General features: G+C 39.1%; 1 long non-coding RNA gene across 1 annotated transcript; it reads left to right on the top strand.

Annotated features, from left to right (window-relative positions):
- The first annotated feature begins 7049 nt into the window (after window positions 1-7049).
- Window positions 7050-17796, top strand: LOC137445756 (uncharacterized). Its single transcript, XR_010988479.1, has 3 exons — window positions 7050-7327; window positions 8546-8700; window positions 17035-17796. It is a non-coding gene; the product is annotated as an uncharacterized lncRNA (long non-coding RNA).
- Window positions 17797-20773: the final 2977 nt, after the last annotated feature.

Raw genomic sequence — 20773 nt, 5'->3', positions numbered from 1 at the left:
TCTATTTCTAGAATTTTCTTAGAATACTTTTAAAGATAAGTCAGTCCTGCATCTTCCTTTTCATGATTCCTGTCCAGCACCCTGAACAATTCCAGGAACTCAGTATTTTAGAAAGAATTGGATTTACTTTTGACTCTCTGAAAGGGTGCTTTGAAGGATTGTGGGCAAACTGTGAAGCCTGTGCTTGTTTTAAGCATTAATTTTGGTTGGAAAACAAGAAACCTATGACCACAAGGTGAAGCCTATTTTCTGGTAGTGGGCACAATCTGTTGGTATATGATTGTATACCTGCCAGCATATTTCAACTTATATTAATTGAGATAGAGGCTGTGTAAGTGGAGTCAATTGGCTTATATTTGGAGTTTTGAATAATGTTCTCTTCTGCTCATACTATATGATTTTTTACATAATGTAGTGTTTTGGTTTTCTTTTTAATATGCTTCCAGTTTTGAGATGTATGAAGTACAGTGGGATTTCATACTGCACATATTCACTGGTGTTGTTCACATTTAGGCCACTGCTCTCAAATGACATGTCAAGAAACCCATCCCCTGTGAGTATCCAAGAATTTACATCACTCTGTATTTGAACAAGCTGCTGTGCCTCCTCGATACAGAAGAGCCAAATCTTGATATCTTATCTAAACAAAGAAAGCATCAGGATAACTACAAATTTGAATTTATAACAAAAATATAAATAGTCACAAAGGTCTCAAAAGTACTAAAAATTTAAAATACATCAGGAGTAGGAAGCTTGGAAAGCTGAAGAGAGCTCCAGGAGAACAATTCAATAGTAAATTTCTTTCTTTCTTTCTTTCTTTTAAAGTTATTTTCATAACAAAAATTTTGGAAAGTTGAAACATAAGAATTCCTATTTCTGGGTGCAGCTCACAGATCTGTCTCAAAGTTAACATATAAGTAGAAGGTGCTGAGGAATAGTTCTTGCCTCTCAGATTCCATAGGCTACTTTGGATGAAATTGCTGAAATATTAACTTTGGCATATACCGAATACAGAATTAACCAGGTCAGAAAAGACTTTTGAGATCATCAAGTCCAACCCATCACCCAACACCGTCTAATCAACTAAACCATGGCACTAAGTGCCTCATCCAATCTCTTTTTAAACACTTCCAAGGATGATGACTCTGCCACCTCCCTGGGCAGCCCATTCCATTGGCAAATCACTCCTTCTGTGAAGAATTTCTTCCTAACATCCAGTCTGAACCTCCCCCAGCCCTGCATTGTAACACAGACTCAGGATGAAGTATTTAGGAGATCATTCAGGGACTAATACAAATCTGTAAAGTATTTATGTACTCAATAAGAACAGAAATAAGATAAAATATGGAAAACCATATTATACTAAGGATAAATATAATAAAGAACATAATAGGAAAGAATCATCAAATTGTTGTGAAAGGAATTCTAATCAACTAGCGAGCTACAACTTCTTTGAAGAAGTCAAGTATGTTGATAAGAAAGATCAGTTGATGCAGCCATTTGGTTTTTCAAAACCATTTATCTTTGGAGTTTCTTCTCCAAAATCTCTTGAACTGACTTACTGTGAGATAAATTAAAATCTTCTTATTAAAAAAAAAACAGTATAAGAAAAGTAATGTCAAAATAAATGTTTATACTGGAAGGAGATCAGCTGTTGAGTCTTACATGGGTCTATATCATATATATGCTGTTCAGCATGTTAATGAATGATTTAAGAAAAAGGTAAGCAGTGAGGTGAAAAAATTCAAAGGGGCTACCAGATTAATCAAAGTCATAAAAATGAGAGACACCTGCTAAGTACTGCACAAGGACATTATCACAATGAGTGAGCAAGAGACCAAATATTGCTCTCTACAACTACCTGAAGGGAGGTTGTAGACAGGAGGAGGTTGGTCTCTTCTCCCAGGCAGCCAGTACCAGAACCAGAGGACACAGTCTCAGGCTGTGCCAGAAGAGGTTTAGGCTGTGCTAGGAGAGGTTTAGGCTGGAGGTTAGGAAGAAGTTCTATACAGAGAGGGTGATTGCCCATTGGAATGGGCTGCCCGGGGAGGTGGTGGAGTCACCATCATTGGAGGTCTTCAGGAGAAGACTTGATGGGGTGCTTGGTGCCATGGTTTAGTTGTTTAGGTGGGTTGGATTGGTTGATGGGTTGGACATGATGATCTTGAAGGTCTCTTCCAACCTGGTCTATTCTATTCTATTCTATTCTATTCTATTCTATTCTATTCTATTCTATTCTATTCTATTCTATTCTATTCTATTCTAAATACCAAATGAAATTTGGGGTAGATAAATTTGAAATGCTATGTATCAGGGAACACTCCTGATGTTGTAGATCCATTAAAAACTATTCTCAACATTAGCTAAACCCCAAAAGATTATGAGCTGAAAATAGAAGATGTTTCTGGTTTGCTGCATAAATCCCCTATATGCATGATGAGTATTGGATCTGTAGAACTGGGATTCCAGCTTTCTAAGGAGCACAGGATATGGTAAAGGCAAACAACAGTAGAAACAATCAGAGATATTGAATGACTCTCATGCAAGTATCTCAAATATCTCATACAACTGAGATTTTTTGTAAAGGATGTAGTAGATGAGGGTGCAAGTTTGCTGATGACACCAAGCTGTGTGGTGCAGCAGACACACTGGAGGGAAGGGATGCCATCCAGAGGGACCTTGACATGCTGGAGAGGTGGACACAAGCCAACCTCATGAGGTTCAACAAGACCAAGTGCAGGGTCCTGCATCTGGGTCGAGGCAATCCCAGGCACAAATCCAGGCTGAGCAGTGACTGGCTGGAAAGCAGCCCTGAGGATAGAGACTTGGGCGTGCTGGTGGATCAGAAGCTCAATATGAGCTCTCAGTGTTCACTTGCAGCCTGGAAAGCTAATCAGATCCTGGGCTGCATCAAGAGAAGTGTGGCCAGCAGGTCAAGGGAGGTGACTCTCCCCCTCTACTCAGCTCTGGTGAGACCCCACCTGGAGGACTCCGTACAGTTCTGGAGGCCCTATTGCAAGACGGATTATGGATGTGCTGGAACGTGTCCAGAGAAGGGTCATGAGGATGATCAGAGGGCTGGAGCACCTCTCCTATGAGGACAGACTGAAGGAGTTGGGGCTGTTCAGTCTGGAGAAGAGAAGGCTCCGAGGTGACCTAATTGTGGCCTTCCAGTATCTGAAGGGGGCCTACAGGAAGGCTGGGGAGGGACTTCTCAGGATCTCAGGTAGTGATAGGACTAGGGGGAATGGAATGAAGCTGGAGGTGGGGAGATTCAGGCTGGACATGAGGAAGAAGTTCTTCACCATGAGAGTGGTGAAACCCTGGAATGGGTTGTGCAGGGAGATGGTTGAGGCCCCATCCCTGGAGTTGTTTAAGACCAGGCTGAACCAGGCTCTGGCCAGCCTGATGTAGTGTGGGATGTCCCTGCCCATGGCAGGGGGGTTGGAACTAGATGCTCCTTGTGGTCCCTTCCAACCCTGACTGATACTATGACACTATGATAGATTTGACAAACGTCTATATATTTGAGATGAATAGAATAGAATAGAATAGAATAGAATAGAAAGAATAGAATTAACCAGGTTGGAAGAGACTTTTGAGATTATCGAGTCCAACCCATCACCCAACACTATCTACTGAACTAAACCATGTCACCAAGCACCCATCCAGTCTCTTCCTAGACACCTCCAGTGATGGTGACTCCACCACCTCCCTGGGTGTCTAGAATAGTTATCACCATTACTTCCACTGCAATAACTTTGAAGTCATCAAATTAAACAGGTCCCAAACAAGGAAGACAGTTTTTCTGTTAATGTGTGTCTATTTGTGAAGTTCTCTGCCAAAAGGCTGTTTTGAATATCAGAAACTTACCCAAGATAAAAATAAATAAAAAAATTATTGGATAAACTAATGGAAGAAAAACTTCTAAATAAAAAAATGCTATTTCTAAATCAGAAGTTTGAGTTGCCACTGAGGGATTAGAGATTATCCAGCTGAAACATCAGCATGAGTTTCTCCTGTTTGCTAACTGTTCCAGAGATATCTTCTGACAAGTATTGTCAGAGAGTGGATTACAGGGATCTTTGGTCTGACAAGGTGTTGCTGTCCTGGAGTTTTCATCTGTTCATTTCCTTCCAGACAGTGGCAGCTCAGAAGCCCATGATCTAAAAAGCAGTGTTACTCACTGACACTGGACAAATGAGCATGGTAGTTCAGGTGTGAGCCTTGCATTTACTTGGTGTTCAAAGGAAAAGGTTAAGCCACATTGAAGGCTGGCTTATCAAAGCTCACACGTGTCTGATGTTTGTAGAGAGAGTGTGGTATCATTTTGTTTGTTGTTCACACTGTTAACACGAAGAGGAGGAAGCACAGAAGACTGAAGTCTCAATTAGACTAACAGAGAGCCTGCTTTATGGGGAGCTGATGATAGGGAGACCCACAATGGTGAGTTCAAGAAGAGAAATACTATCTCCAAAGCTAACTCCCATAGGCATTGCCTTGCAATGCCAAGAACTATGACTGAACTCATAGCTCCAGCACATGCAGGCAGTTGTGAACTGTGAGCTACTGTGCACATCTTCAGGCTGCCAGTGTAATTCTGTGTGTGATTACTCATGCAGTTTGTCTCTTATCCCTAATGTAGGTGTCTTTCATGCTGTTGTAAAAACAGTGAAGGAAGAGGAACAAGAATGGCATGTGCTACTGAAAGATACTGTCTATATATTTCTTCTTCTCTGCTTTAAAATACTCCACAACACCATACACAACACCCTAAACCAGATCTTGGAACAAGCTGGAAATTCATATTGCAGTACCTGAATACAAAAATTAAATAAAGAGACCACATCTACGTCAATACCCTGCACTAGCATGAAATATGATGGAGGTTTTTGGAGATGCATCATCCCACCGAAAATATAAGTAGAGACAAAAATGGAAAAGGGAGAGAAAGATTGGAGATTGGATGTGGCACTTGGTGCCATGGTCTAGCCATGAGGTCTGTGGTGACAGGTTGGACTCCATGATCCTCGAGGTCTCTTTCAACCTTAGTGATACTGTGATACTGTGATACTGTGAAGATTCTAATATGCAGTTAACTAGGGGAAGGAATCTGGCTGTATGTGAGGAAAGGAGAGTTGTTCAAACAGAAGTCTTTATGGTATGTTTGCATGCTTTCTCATTTGCCTGGGGCAAGAGCCCTGCAAGGCACTGTCAACTTCCAGAGGGACCTTTTAGTAAATCTCGTTTTAGACATAATAAAAGTGCTTCTTGGTAACTCCAATTCAGCTAAAACACGTTGGGGGAGGAAGGTGAAGTACCGGTCCAGATGAATGGCAAGAATTGAATGAGAGTTGTATCAAAAGGCATTTTAAATTTTATTTAATTATTTATTTGTTTAGGTCAAGGTAGACACAAAGAACAGAAAATAAGTATTGCTTTGTACTTTCTTAGAGAACAAATAGTGATCCAGGGAATGGTAGAAAGCCAAGCTCCTGTCCATTGTCAAGAAATGCTCATTGTTATGCTAAGTAACCTAATTTGTTATTTCAGTAATCTGATAAAAAACACTATTTTTGAGCAGCTGAAGACTAAAACAAACACCCCAAAACTCAGGTCTGAACTAGGTATACTCAAGACAGAAACGGTTCTACCTTTGTTAGGACAGAGATATGTTACATAGCCAGAGGGGATATCACATTGGAAAAAGAAATATGATTGACTTCTCTGGTGGTTATTCAGATCTTATGTGTAAATGAAAGGTGAGAGGTGAGACTGGGGAAGTAGGCAAAACTGTCAAAGATGCTTGGTTGTTTTTTGTTTCCCACATGTATATCTGTTTCATACTCTAAAGAGACCATTTGGAGCAGGTCTTACCCTTTGGTAAGTGCTTGTAGCAAGTGAAGAAGACTCCACAAAACTTGTCAGTTTTTTTTTTTTTTTTACTGCCTTCTCCCAGCTTTGGCACAGTTTACAAAATAGGGGCCAGGATCTGAAAGAAGCAGCAAATATGGGAAGTAATGGGTGGTGGTGAGCAACTGGGAAGCCAGGGCATAAAAGGATATGTAAATGACCACATATCCTGGAGGAAGAATGGCAGTTCCTGCTTATCTGGTTACTATTAAACCCTGATCATTTTGTTTCAGGAACAAATGGCTATTACATTGCTTAACCTGCTTGTATAAGTGACCAGTCTTTGTCATTTACTTAAGTCCATCTCCTTTTGTACTTCCCTCCCATTTTACCTTCCTTTCAGACTGCTGATGATGTAAAATTTAATTGGGCAGAAATTAGATACTTTTAGCACACTGCTAAAATAAGTTAGTTAGTGAGTGCTCATTTGAACTTGTTTATATACAATTTAATATTTTCTCTGTTAATGAGGTATGTTACTAATAATTTATCTCTCATATGCTACCTAGCATAAATGCAGCTTTGTAACACCAATACTCCTTGCTACTTTAACTGAGCCAAGTATCAGTAGAAATAAAGAAGCACACACGTACATACTTCAGTACTAGTTTGCCAATACATCTGTGCTGGGTATTTGGCAGCATTATCTTGCGTTATTTTGTTTTTCCTACTGTCCAGTGCCTGATAAAAGTCCAACCAGATGTGTACACAAAATACAATCAAACTTTATCAGGAACCTGAATTTTCCAAAAGAATTCTTATCAGATTTATTTGAAAAAATAAAGAATTAAAATTAATAAAATGAATTTTCTACTGCTTCTCAGCAACTTCAAAATGTATCAGTCAGTGAGCATCTCTCCACCTCAACTTTTAAGGATTTTCTTACCTGATAGTTTGTTTGGTTTTTAACATGTGAAATTTGATGGAAGATGAACAAGGGGTACTCCTGGTTCCCACTGTTTGTCAGATGAGAGTATTGAGTCCAGGATCATAAAGGAAGTCGCATTCCTAGGGAAGGAGCTGGGAAGCCAGTTGCAGACGATTGCTTCCTATCACTTCAGATCAGCTAGATGTGGACTAGCTCCAGCAGGAAGATGTGCAATCACATTAACATAACGCTGTGCCTGAAGGAATGATCACCGCTGTGTTCAAGTACCTTCTCTGTCTGAAGATATTTGGCTCTTTTGCCTTGCAGCTCACACAACCTCTCTGGGGTAAAAAAAATGTGTGGGAGAGAATAGAGTGGAATGGTCATGACTGGCTGATGAGTCCTTCTGTCCTTGTCAGCGAGAAACCTAGGATTGTGATTATAGCTCTGTACATTTTGGATGCAATAGTCATTGACTAAAAAGCATGGGCATCTTTGAACTTCGAAGCAAGAGTTTCCTCACTTTTTCTACCCCATAAATCTCAGGCAAGTTACCTAAACTCTATACTTTGATTTCTGAAATCTCTGATAGATTCTATTGCTAGTATTTATAATGCTGATCCTAAAGTAATAATACTCCCTTATAAGATTGGTCTTAAAGGAAAGATTAACATAAACTGCTTACATTATTCATAGTATGTTGGATTTATTAAGCTTGGGAAGATGAAAACAGTATGCTCACAAATATGTTAATCTGAGTGTAGCTGTAATATCTTAGGATCTACTTGCCATCTGTAACTGAGAAAAAAAAGATCATCTACAAAATGACACCTATGAGTGAAATTTGAAAATAGAATGTTTAATGTTCTCCTTTCCATTAGTGAAATTTGTACTGGTATGTTCATAACCTGATGGTTTATAGACTTTTTAAGTCTAACAGAAAAGGCTTTTTAAGGTAGGCATATTTCATTGTCTACAGCGACTCCTTCCCATCCCTGTCCACAGACAATTAAGGCCCAAAATTCAGTTCTCAATAACCACAGAAACAACCCATTTTAAATAACCCATTCCCTGATTTCTGTAATTTTGTCTTTTTCCATCTAAGAACATGATTTCCTGAGAATACAGTTATTTAAAGGCACTTAAAAGCAGTGTAAGATTTTAATTCAGTAACAATGGAACTGTGTATCCTTAAAATAGTTTCCATAGTAATTCATAACAAAATAAGTAACAATAACACCTAAACATTCATAAATGAATTCATTTTCCAGTGTTTTTGCTTTTTAATGGAAGGGATTTCCACAGAATTTCCAATGACCTGGCAGTTAGTGGCATGCAATTTCTTTTTTACATTTGTATGGGAATATCACACTGCTTTTAATTAATTCAGTAACATTGTAAGAATATTTCTTGACTTTCTATTCTTAGTAAACAGAAGTGTTGAATACCTAAGGTGAAGCAGTGATTACTACTTACAACTTTTTACTATGATTTCAGACTCTAGTAACTCTAAATAAATGGCTATCATCACCAGTCAACAGATAAAAAGGATTTTATTGTAAGCCACTAAAAATTTTGAGAGGACTGTTTCTCTGTAAGTCAAAATACCGTCCCTTTGCTGAACCAGGGCTCCACACTGCCTTCTGCTTTCATCTGGTAGTGAGTTGTGTCTCACTGAGCATTTCTACTAATAGAGGTAAGTACTTTGGATTTAACAATGCAAAGCAGCTGGTTTATAACCACTTCAAACTGTTCTACTCACAGATGACAACAGACTGATATGCTGATTCCTGGACAGTGCTACTTAGGATCAAGTACTGCATGGCAAGATTCAGATATTCCCACTTCAGAATTTGCACCTGTTTGGACTTGCCCTTTCCCAAAGAATCTTTGTCTTAAAATGCTAGGAGCTCTGCAAGGTGAGAGTAACTGTTTATAGGAGGAATTTTATGGCCTTTCACCCACACCCACACCGACCTCCTTTCAGCTACTGCTCTGCCAGATGCATTTAATTATTGCCATAAACTGTAAACACTACTGCATGACCATTTCCCCCTTAGCAAGATTGTGTGTGTGAAAAAAGTAAACAGATTGTATAACAAAGTGTTCTCTAGCTGTCAGCAAGGGCTTTGAAAATAAAACACTTCCCTCCCGACTCACAATTGGCTGACAGTCGGCACATAATGAATAATAGCTCCTGGGGACCAGCAGAAAGATGTGTGGGAAAACTTTAATTAAAAGCTTGTCAGTACAATTTTACCTGGGTGACATCACCTGAGTGAAATCCTGCTGCCGGGCTTTGTTGTCTATAGGATCGCAGGTAGCGCACTTGTTTTGCTGACAGCAAACAATTCAAAAAGTACTTTAAAACACTGGAGGGAAGGCGCTGTGCTGCCAGTAAAATGTAATCCATTTGTGGTGTTCTAATTTTCTAATTAGCAGCTGTAGAAGGCTCTCCGCCATTGTGGGAGGAGGGTGACAAACAGGTTTTTGTAGCTCGTTATCTATGATGCCCTCCTGATTATGTATTTTCTTGACATTCCCTTCCAGAAAAGTGTGTTCCAAAATCAAATACGTTTTCAAATGTAGACAGCTGGGCTTGAGCCAGAAGTACAGATCTAACATCAAATTCCCAGCATGAGGATCTCTTACATATATTAAAACAGAGCAGCAAACCCAGCCATTTACAGGTTTAATCAGCAGTGAAGCTGAGCACGTATCCCAGACACACATACATGCAGAGGACACTGACACAGAGGGCTCACAGCAGGGGGCTTTCAGGTTGTGCAGAATTCCTAAGGAACAGGGTCTTTGTGATGGTTCAACACAATAAAGTGCATAGTCAAAGAGAAGAATCGCGATGATGGATTTGAATTCTGCCCGGCTTGATCTGGTGGTTCCTAATACATGAGGTGGCAACCGAGCTTTTGGATGCCAATGAGAATCAGACAGTCCAATTCTGGTCCTAAAGTTGTAAAGATTCAGGGAAAGAAACTCTCATCTAACACTACTGAAATCATTAATACTCCTAAAGCTTGGCTATTTTACAAGTAATTTGTAGTAGGGGAGAGTAGTTTCTCATAATTGAATGCTAATTAATTCAGTTACATCATGACCTAGCCCAAATCCTGAGCTGACTTTAATGGGAATAGGCTGGGTCTGATCCAGGAGCCACTGAGGCCAATGGAAACCTTTCCACTGATTCTAAGAGAATCTGATTTGGGTGTGTAGATGGATTCAAGTTATTTACCTGACAAAGGAAAGGTTCTCACTGAGTTGAGTGTGTTTGCCTTCCTTATGAACATTCTTTCAGGTTCCTTAATTTTATGTAATTATGATTTGCCAAATGTTGAGGAAAGTATTATATCTAATTAGTGGTGAACAAAAGTAAACAGAAGATTTATTTTCTTACTGCATGCTAGAATTAAATGCTATTCTTGGGAATATATATGTGAGTAGTAACACACAGAGCAGCTCCCAGGTAAGACAATGACAAGACTTCTAAAGTCAAATATTTCTAGTACAATTTTTTGTGCCAAAAGCTTGGTCTGAAGACCAGTGAGTGAGGCTTTATCACTTATTTTGATAGGAGATGCTAGAGTTAGGCAAATGGTAAGGAAAATAACTGCATCAATTACTTAAGAATTGTCCTTTATCCTTTGCTGCTCTGACACACTGTGCAATAACACTTAATTCTCTAGTAAGTTATTTGCCCATCTGAGGCTTTCTGCACATGGGTATTAAAAGAGAATCAGGTGTTTCCATGCTCCAAAGGACAAAAATTTGTTATGGTAAAATGTAAAATAACTGTTGTTTGCTGGTCAAAAGGTTCATTAGTTATTTGGCAATAAGCAATACTTCTGAATTTCAGTTACTGATTCATGATGGAATATTTACACAAAGCTAGATTCAATAAGGCACCTATAGGAGGAGTTTTGCAGTAGACTTACAAGGGAGACTTGGACTCCTGATGCTATGCTTGAGTCAGGAATTTCTGATTAGGCTAAACGATACTTTGAGAAAAGTCCTCATAAGTTCCCTTATGTGTGATTCATATCTGCATGTGGCCTGCCCTAGCAGTTAGGCCACAGAAAATTCACTGTTTTCATCACTTTCCCTCTGCATGAACATTTGAATGCATAAGAAACAGCGTTTGGGGAATGAGAGGAGGGAAAGAGACAGGGAGTATCAAGTATGGTCTTCAGAACATTGCTGTAGGGAGGGAGATACTACAGTTTTAACCTTATGTATTTGATGAAGCAGCAAATGGAATTCAGTATTCCAATCTTGAACTGAGGACCCTTTTCCTGTCTCAGTAACTCTTTAATTGGGACATAAAAAGTGAACAAAAACTAAAAAAGCTTCAGAAGCAGTGCAAAGAAAAGTACACTGCAGCCAGCTGCTGTGGAAAAGCTTTGCGCTTCTAATTGAGAACATTCTCTCCAGAAATCCTCCTAGCAAAAGTTAGAACCTGAATTTAGATTTTCTATAAAAGATAAGAAGACAGGGACAAGCTCATTGTATTTTTACAGCACTACAGGCAAACCCCTATTCTTTTAATCTAGGTTTCCCTCAAATATGTCTGTGCCATATGTTGAAAAGGATAAAATATTAGATACGATTCATGACATTTATCTCATTCCTCCTTGCCTTCTTTAGTCCTTTTTATGTTGAGTCATCAGAGGAAGCTGTGGGGTTTTTGGCATTAGCTAATCTGAAAAGCAGAATTTTCTCACACTCATAGTTTTACGTGGCTTGGAGGATTTCAGGTGGAGGATTTTTCATTCGTGTTTATTCTGGCTACTGGAACTTTGTGTCATTCTTGCCAGCCACTTGTTCTTACGTCATTGTTCAAGAAGTTAAGCTTCAAAAATTATAGTTGTGAATGTGAAGATCCAGGAGGGAGAAATCTGGCAGGTGTGGGAAGTAGGATGAATATATTAGCTGTTTTGTGAAACTAGCTTGGAGATTTCTTTCCAGGTTCTGTAGTCAGGAGTTCTCATAAGAAACTTTGCAATAAGTGTGATTCTCAAGAGGGTGCACGGGGAATTTACCAGATATTCTTTTCCCTTCAAGAAGTCATCCTTCATGGCCATATATATATATATATACATATTTATATTAGTCTTACACTACAATGATGGTTGTGGTCTTCCTTGTGTATATAAATCTAATGGGATACACCATGGTTTTGCACAGATGTACCTGTGCAAGTGAAATCTCTGTCATTGTCTTTAGTAAGCAAATCAAATGTTGGATAAAGCACTATACCAAGTGTGAGAAGACAGGGTTTTGGTTACTGGTATAGGCTTCCTGTGTAATCTTGAGCAAGTCACTTATGATCTAATTCATTAAAGTGTTAAGTCATCAGGATGAGATGCCTGCATTTTAGGCTGTTAGTCTGAAAAATTCAGATACCTAAGTGAAGGGGTCTTTTTGGTTCAGAATTTATTTGTATGCCATGTGGGGTGATTAGGAGATGAAACAATCACTTGCCAAATGGAATGTTTGGATTTCTAGCCTTGGCCCCAAAAAAAGGCTGCAGTGAGCATGAAATCAACCTGTATGAAATTCCCATATTGGTATGGAGGAAAGAAAGTTTATCCTTTAGAATTTTGATCTCAGAACTCTCTTTTAAGGAAGGTGGATTTAGTAGCTTAAAATCTGGAGTTATCACTAAAGCACTAACCTGACTTTTGCCTGTTGATGTCTTGGTTGCTAGTTCATATTACTTTTGCTGCCTTTATGTAGTCTATATTTTCTCTCTCCTCAATCCTGTCTCTATAATAAAGCAAGCAACCAAGCCTAGACATTCCCATTTTTCCTATCTCCATGCCTGCAAGCTTAAGGGTTAGTGTGATTCTTCAGGAACTGAAAGATATAGGTTTGAATTCCTCTGAAGAGGAGTGGTGAAGCTTGCTTTGTGTGTTGTAGGTAACCATAACTCTATGGAAAACAAAGCAGCAGCACCAGTAATTTTTTTTTTTGTTGTTGTTGTTTGCAGAGGCAGCAACAGTGTCTGCTGTGCTTTGCTGGGAATATGATGCTTCAAGAACACATATTTCAAATGACAGGATCAGGCACATCAAGGCTGGTTGAGTCTGCTCAAGGGCCCTCAACAGTGATTGGCCTCATAGTAGTGTTTTCATACTTCTATACATGTATGGAATAGCTAGTAACTAGATAATTTATGACCTTTAAGGTGACCTAAGAAGTCTTCAGGTGGTGACAAATTAATCCACAGATGAAGACATAACAGTCTCTTGCCTAAGTCCTGCTTTAGGTATCTAAACCTTTTAGACTTTTTTTTGTTTGTTTGGGTTTTTTTGTTTGTTTTGTTTTTCTGATTTATTCATAGAAATAGGCTGTGAAATTCTTGTTAATGAGAACAAATATACTTCAAGTACTCCTCCAATCACAACTTACAGGACTACTTGTGTAGGTGGGAAATATGCTTCTCTGTTGACATTTAGTTATGCCTTGAAGCAGGGCTCCAGAGTTCTTAAAACCATGCCAGTTATACAAGTTAGCAGACGATAGTTGTTTTCATCACCACAGGGCTGTTACAGAAGCTAGTAAGAAAAGTATAAGCAGATACTTTTATTTATTATTTACATATTATCAAAGCAAAGGAAGCCTCTTTTAATTTAGGAGAGCTATGAAAAAAAAAACCAGAAAAAAACCCAGCTTTGCTCTTGGTATTTGATGAACTGTAATCTTTGATTGTACTTGATGATAAATTAGGTGGCTGGTCTCAGTGTTCAGTCTGATTTACAAGAGATTCTTTTGAAGTGATAAATGCCTATCAGCCTGCAGTGTTACACTGTAAAACAGAAGGATCTGACCAACAACACTGTGTTTTGTTTCTAATAGATAATTCAAATGATGTAATCTAGAGACATTTTAAATCACTTAAGAGTAGTGAAACCACTCTGTTATATATAAAAAGTACTTTATTATAAGACTGACAGGTCTGAAAACAGAAGTTAAAAGAAAGTCACAAGTCATTCTTGTGACAAGTGCATGAAATCTAAAGAACAGATTCCATATGGTATCATATTTCAAGTTGTATGTCAATGACTTCATCAGAAAGTTATACCCTTCCAGTAGGAGAAATGATACCTTTGAAAACATGTGTGGCTGCATGTAAAAAGTAAGCTCTCCCTGTCTTCACAGAGAGCCAAGACACTTTCCGCTGAACAGGCAGACAGAAGAGAAAGAACAGATGTAATTATCAATCATACACTGTCATTAGCCCAGCTCTTTGGATCTACAGGAGAGAAGAGCATATACTGGTCAGTTACTGGTGCAGACTGTATTTGCTTTCCTTATAGATGTCATATCTGCTGTTTATACTCCTACATAGTGAAGGCAGGATTAATCTAAATGTCTGACAGTTTAGGCATGAGTATGGCTGCCAAGTCCATATGCATTTGTTGGCACTTGGACATCTCTTTAAGCCAGTGGGACAAGTGAGATGGGCTGACCAACAGAAATTACACACTGATTAACATCCTGCCCAAATTCTTCTGTCTTCTCTTTGGCATAGTGGACTGTTGATTTGCAGAGTTCAGATATACTGCAGAGTTCAGATCCACTCTTTCTAAAACACACAAGAATGGCCACCTTCAACATGGAAATGAGCCTTCATACCACTCTGCAGTGGAATCCAAACCCGCATCTCTATGATCCTGAAGGAGTGTCCTAAAATGAGACAGAGCTATACACAGCAAATATTTAGTTCTTTGTTTCTCCCTTGAGCTATTTCTACTGCAGGAAAACATTTACATCTATGCTTGGATACTACAGTGTTGTGGATAATTACATATTGAGGAAGATACCTAGAAAGACAAAGCTCAAAGTGCTTTTCTGCAGAAGTGAAAAAAAACCCCAAAACCAAAACCTGCCAGTATTTTAAAAGGTGCTTAAGTTCAGCATCTGTATTTATTTCCATTCTAGATGTCAATGACAGAAGCTCCTAATTAGAACTACTCAGTGAGAGTATAATTCTTAGCTCTTTAAATCACAGAATCATAGAATGGTCTGGGTTGGCAGGGACCTTCAAAGGTCATTGAGTCCAACCGCCTCTGCAGTAAGCAGGGGCATCCTCAACGAGATCAAGTTGTGGATTAACAAATCTGAAGTTATTAATCTCTAACTATGAATGAATGAGACTGAATTTTCTCAGCTGTACTTGAAAATATAGTCTTGAATCATTTAGTTGAAGTTGCTTTGTTGCTCTGTTTTAGAATAGAATAGAACAAACCAGGTTGGAAGAGACCTTCCAGATCATCGTGTCCAACCTATCAACTAATCCAACCCACCTAATCAACTAAACCATGCAACCTATCAAGTCTCCTCCTGAACACCTCCAATGGTGGTGACTCCACCACCTCCCCAGGCAGCCCATTCCAATGGGTAATCACTCTCTCTGTGTAGAACTTCCTAACCTCCAGCCTAAACCTCCCCTGGTGCAGCCTGAGACTGTGTCCTCTTGTTCTGGTGCTGGGTGCCTGGGAGAAGAGACCAACATCCACCTCTCTACAACCTCCCTTAAGGTAGTTGTAGAGAGCAATAAGGTCACCCCTGAGCCTCCTCTTCTCCAGGCTAAGCAAGCCCAGCTCCCTCAGTCTTTCCTCATAGGGCTTGTGTTCCAAACCCCTCACCAACTTCGTTGCACTTCTCTGGACACATTCCAGCAACTCAACATCCGTCTTAAACTGAGGGACCCAGAACTGGACACAGTACTTGAGGTGTGGCCTAACCAGTGCAGTGTACAGGGGCAGAATGACCTCCCTGCTCCTGCTGGTCACACTGTTCCTGATGCAGGCCAGGATGCCACTGGCCCTCTTGGCTGCCTGGGCACACTGCAGGCTCTTGTTCAGCCTGCCATCGACCAGTACTCCCAGGTCCCTCTCTGCCTGGCTGCTCTCCAGCCACTCTGACCCCAGCCATCAACATTTCTAAGTAAATTTCTTGATCTTGGACTTGTCTAGCAGTAAATGTGAGGGCAAACGTTGTAACAAGCACAGGATGCTCTGTTTCTTTGGAAATGGTGAATTGACCTGTTGCTAGCCTGCTTTATTCAGAGTACATAGTTCACTTAGATTTGTGATGGGGAACCAACATAAAATAACAGGGAGATGTTTAAGTGGTCAGTAAAAAAAACCAAAAAACAAACATATTACTTACTGAAATGCTTCTTTCTTCAGAGTAGGCTCATAGGTCAAGAAGTCCTGGGTGATTATAAAGAGCTCTGAATGCTTTCCAGAAAAACAAAACAAAACCAAAACAACAAACAAACAAACAAAAGAACCAATTGACAATTCTGAATTCAAAGGTTTTGGATACAAAAGGGGGAAAAAAATTATTTCAAACACATTTCTACGAGATAGTGTCCTGCACAAGCAACTGACTGTCAGACTTACGCAGACTGTTAAAATATTTGCCCAACAAAAAGAGAAGCCCTAACAGCTCTGCTTAACTAGAGTACAACTTCTGTGTCAGCAATAAGCAGTAGACTCAGCTGCTTATATCATTTACTAATCAGAACAATCCTGATTGCCAAAGACCTAAATCTTATCTTGAGGGCTTTGCTTGAAGGATCTGAGGTTCTGACTTTCTTCTTTAACCACAGGAATATTTCCAAAGTTTAAATCCAGATAAAACTGAGTGGTGAACACTGGTTCTTGTTAGAACATAATTCTTCCCGGAGACTCTTTATAACTGGAACGAACAAAGATATCTAGTGCACATGAAACAGACAAGGCTCTTCATTTTATTTTAAATTGGCTTGACTTGCTTCATGGCATTCATTTCAGTGGTTTCCCAACCACAGCCTGAGAAGGCTCTTAAATTGGCCAGGCAGGATTGTGTTCCAGTAAAGTTTTTAATCCTTATGTATCAAATAGATGAATTCTTGTTGCCAAAAGATGCCACAAACTGGACATATGGTAAATCTGAGAACTAGCTAATCTATGTTTTATTGCTGAATATTAATTTCAATCTATAAAGCTATGTATGCTATGTCTTTATACACAATGCACATTTTTTATATATGCATAGACATATAATGTAACTATTTTTATATAGTAAACATTGGGTTAATGGTGGTATGAGTCATCATGTGTTTGTAACAGAGGCTGATTCAAAGATGTAGGAAAATTTCAAGGCATGAGCTTCATCAAACCAAAGAAAATCTGTAATCATAACTGTTTTCTCTATACCGTTGTTGTGGTATTTGTGCTTTCCAGGTGTGAGATGGCTGCTGCTGGGAAACGCTTCAATATTACAGTGCTCCATCCTTTGCCTCCTTTCCTTTCAGCAGAAGGCATCGTGTGCTTTAAGCGGAGTTTTATGAGAATGGAATAGAATTAACTAGAAGAAGTTAACCTTTTGAAAGTGCAAATGCAGTCTCTCAGGTGTAAAAGGGAGCCTTATCCACGATGTTCCTGAGCTGCAGCTCCCATCTAGAAACAATCTCTGGTTTCTTTGTCTGGGAAAACGCCAAATGTTGCCTGCGATCTGCTGGAACGTCATCTACTTTGGTCACTCCTGATGCATGGCTCCTTGTGCTCCTCACAGTATGTCTCTTGTGCTGCGCTTTTGCTGGAGGTTTAGTGCTTGCTGTATTTTTCCCCTGCTGCCAGTTTCACCAGGTGCTCCAAAAGCGGCACCCAGCTGTGTGTGTTTGGTGACACTCTGGAGAATAACAATCTTCCCTCCAGCCACAAGCTCTGCTCATATTCAGATTGCAGGACAAATCACAGATGCATCTATGCCCTGCCTGCTGAGCTACAGCTTTTGTGAAGAATAATCATGTACAGACTATTAAAATCCCCCCATGCCTCACCTGCTAGCATGTTTGGGGGTGAATTACAGTGCATTTTCATTTAAAAAATGTTTTATTACAAGTCTGATCTCCTTTGTCTTGAGAAGGGAAATGATTTATTCAACTGATTTTCTGAAATCTTAGTCTTTCTCTTTCCCAGCACAAAAAGCAGTAATAAAAGTTATACCCCCCCCCCCCCCCCCCCCCCCCCTTGTTTTGTTCAAGTTTCTTTTGGGAAGTTTAACAGTTCATGTGATGATTACTACTCCTTCTTTATGTTAGCTGGGATTTCTCCTAAATATATTTTTATAATTCCTTTCATACTTCACTGGCAGTACTTGTATTCCTAGTTTCAAAGTACCTGTATACATGTTTACAGACTGGGGGCCCAGCAGTTTCACTACCTGGTTACAAGAGCAGCCAACAACAAAATTAAGGATGGGGTAACAATTTCAGAAATTCCTCTGCTGTTTTGAAATATTCACATAAATATCTTTATATAATATTGAATTTTAATTTTCTTTTTGATTTGTGAGAATACTCATTAAGGGGCAATTACATCCCAAGCTCATTAGTAGGGAAAGTTCTGAAACATCTTCCAGTTTTGTCTGACTAGATTTTAGAGCGATCTTTCCCAACATACTTTAGAGGTCTTATCTATGATTCCACATGAAGACACACCATTCACTCTTTTGTTCCTCCCTCTCCATGGCAAAGTTGGTTTTTTTCATGTCTATCCAAAAAGTTGGTTAACACATGTCAGGAAAGCACATTTGGTTTAGAATGTAGTAGTGAAGCTAGCTCAAAACCCAAGCACTGAAGCTCTTCCAAGTTTATCTACTTGTTGTGTGCTAGTCAAGTGGATCTGAAGAGTAAGGTATGAGAGTGTATTAAGTATGGAATTCAGATGACCCGCAAGAACAGATGACTTCCAGGATTTTTCTGGGATGGAAGGGACCCCTGCCTATTGATTGTATTGTTAGAGGAGTCAAGTCAGGGAAAGCTGGCTCAGTCAGGCACCTCTTGAATCAAGTACAGAAGTAGTTTTGAGCATTGGAATTCCTCTTCATGATTTTTTCATTCAGCGTAGTGGTAAAAGTATTGTTTAATGTCCTCTCCTTTAGCAAATTTTGGAGAAAGGGAAAGAAAGCTGTACTCAAATTAACTGACTACCTCTGATAATGTCTTATTCATGTGGTCAGAAGGTGATCTATTAAAATAAGTCTGAAAAAAAAAAAAAAATGAAAAAAGAAAAATAAACCTCCCAAAGTTTTCTGGTAAGAAAATTAAGGATAAATTTACAAAGACAATAATTCCTATTACACACAACTTTTATCAGACTACAAGTATGCCAAAATGCACTATATCCACTTAATACTTTTTCACACTGCTGATGTGCTGTTCATCAGCCATTCATAAATAAGCCCAGGATTCTGTAAATTGCTAAAATAATATTTTCTAACTCCACGGGACAAAAAAAAAAACCCCTCAATACCCACCTTGCTACATCTGAAAATGCATTTCAATGCTCTGTCCAGACCAAGAAAATTATCCCTACCAAGAAAGAGCTAAACAATTGTCAGTTAAGCTGGGAATAAATCCAAGAATTCAGAACCATGTTTTAGATGAATCATTTATTTTGTCTGTGCATAGATCTATCTGCTCTTTGAAAGGAAGTTTTTGTCTTCATTTAGTTGATTGCCTTTGTGAAGTCTCAAAAGCAGTACCCAATGATGAATATGGTAATACTTAGCAATATCTCCTTAGAACTTTATCATTGTGGAATCCAGCCCTTCTGGAATATATTTTACATTGTGTAATTTCTCATAGAAAAATGTCATATGATGGATTGAAGAAGACTTAGAAAGCATATCAACTGACTAATATACAAATGTGAAAGTCCAGGCTAATTTGACTCTTATTATTATATCTTGCTCTCCACTAACAGAGATTGGGCACAATGTTATGCATTAAAACCATCTTATCCTTAGATAATATGAATATCTATACTCTCAGTTAAGACCACTGCATATTACTTTAGAAGTGTAAAGCAGCTTTAAAATAAGTTAGGTATAAAACTGGCTTCCTTATCTTACTAATTTTTTGCTAAAAAATTAAAAGATTATAATTTGAAAAAATGCATTCTACTTTTTTATTATTATTAAAAAATCTTAAAAAAAAATCAAAAAACTCACTTTTTTTTTTTTTTTTCAAAGAGTGAACAGAACAATTCTGAAGAGTCCATTAAAAAGTCTCACAAAGTTGTGGCTACCAGTGAATACTGAAGAGTGGTAGCTCAGTCAGAGCTACATTCATAGTATCATAGTATCAGTCAGGGTTAGAAGGGACCACAAGGATCATCTAGTTCCAACTCCCCTACCATGGGCAAGGACTCCCCACACAAGATCAGGCTGGCCAGGGCCTCACCCAGCCTGGTCTTAAACACCTCCAGGGACGGGGCCTCAACCACCTCCCTTGACAACCCATTCCAGGGTTTCACCACTCTCACGGTGAAGAACTTCCTCCTCACAACCAGCCTGAATCTCCCCACCTCCAGCTTCATTCCATTACATTACTACAGTGTAAAAAAACAGTCATAGAACCACAGAATCAACCAGGTTGGAAAAGACCTTAGAGATCATCAACTCCAACCTATTACCTCATGACAACTAAATCATGGTTCCAGGTGCCACATCCAATCCTTTTTTGAACACCTCTAGGAACTCCACCACCTCCCTGGGCAGCACATTCCAATGGTGAACGACTCTCTCAGTGAAGAACTTTCTCCTCACCTTGAGTCTAAACTTCCCCTGGCACAGCTTGAAACTGTGTCCTCTTTTTCTGTTGCTGGTTGCCTGGGAGTCACAGGAGTAAAAATCAAAAGAAAAGAAAAGAAAAGAAAAGAAAAGTAGATAATGAATGCATTAAAGTGCAGAAGTTAAGTCTTTTCCTAAGGCTGAGAGACAAATTTTTGCTTTGTGACTATTATCATGCAACAAAGGCTTTATGGCATAAATGGTAGGGAGAGTATTTCACTAAATACTGCACTGCCTGGGTAGAACACATAATTAATACATTTTTCAAGATGTGGACTTTCATCAAAATATCCTTGACAGGTAACTGTTTTTAAGAACGTTGGCTATAAATCAATTATCCAAAAC

The sequence above is a fragment of the Melanerpes formicivorus genome, unplaced genomic scaffold (genome assembly GCF_026170545.1).
Source record: "Melanerpes formicivorus ecotype bairdi unplaced genomic scaffold, bMelFor1.0.p_v2 SCAF_15, whole genome shotgun sequence".
Taxonomy (NCBI): Eukaryota; Metazoa; Chordata; class Aves; order Piciformes; family Picidae; genus Melanerpes; species Melanerpes formicivorus.
This window is presented reverse-complemented; position numbering and strand designations above follow the sequence as displayed.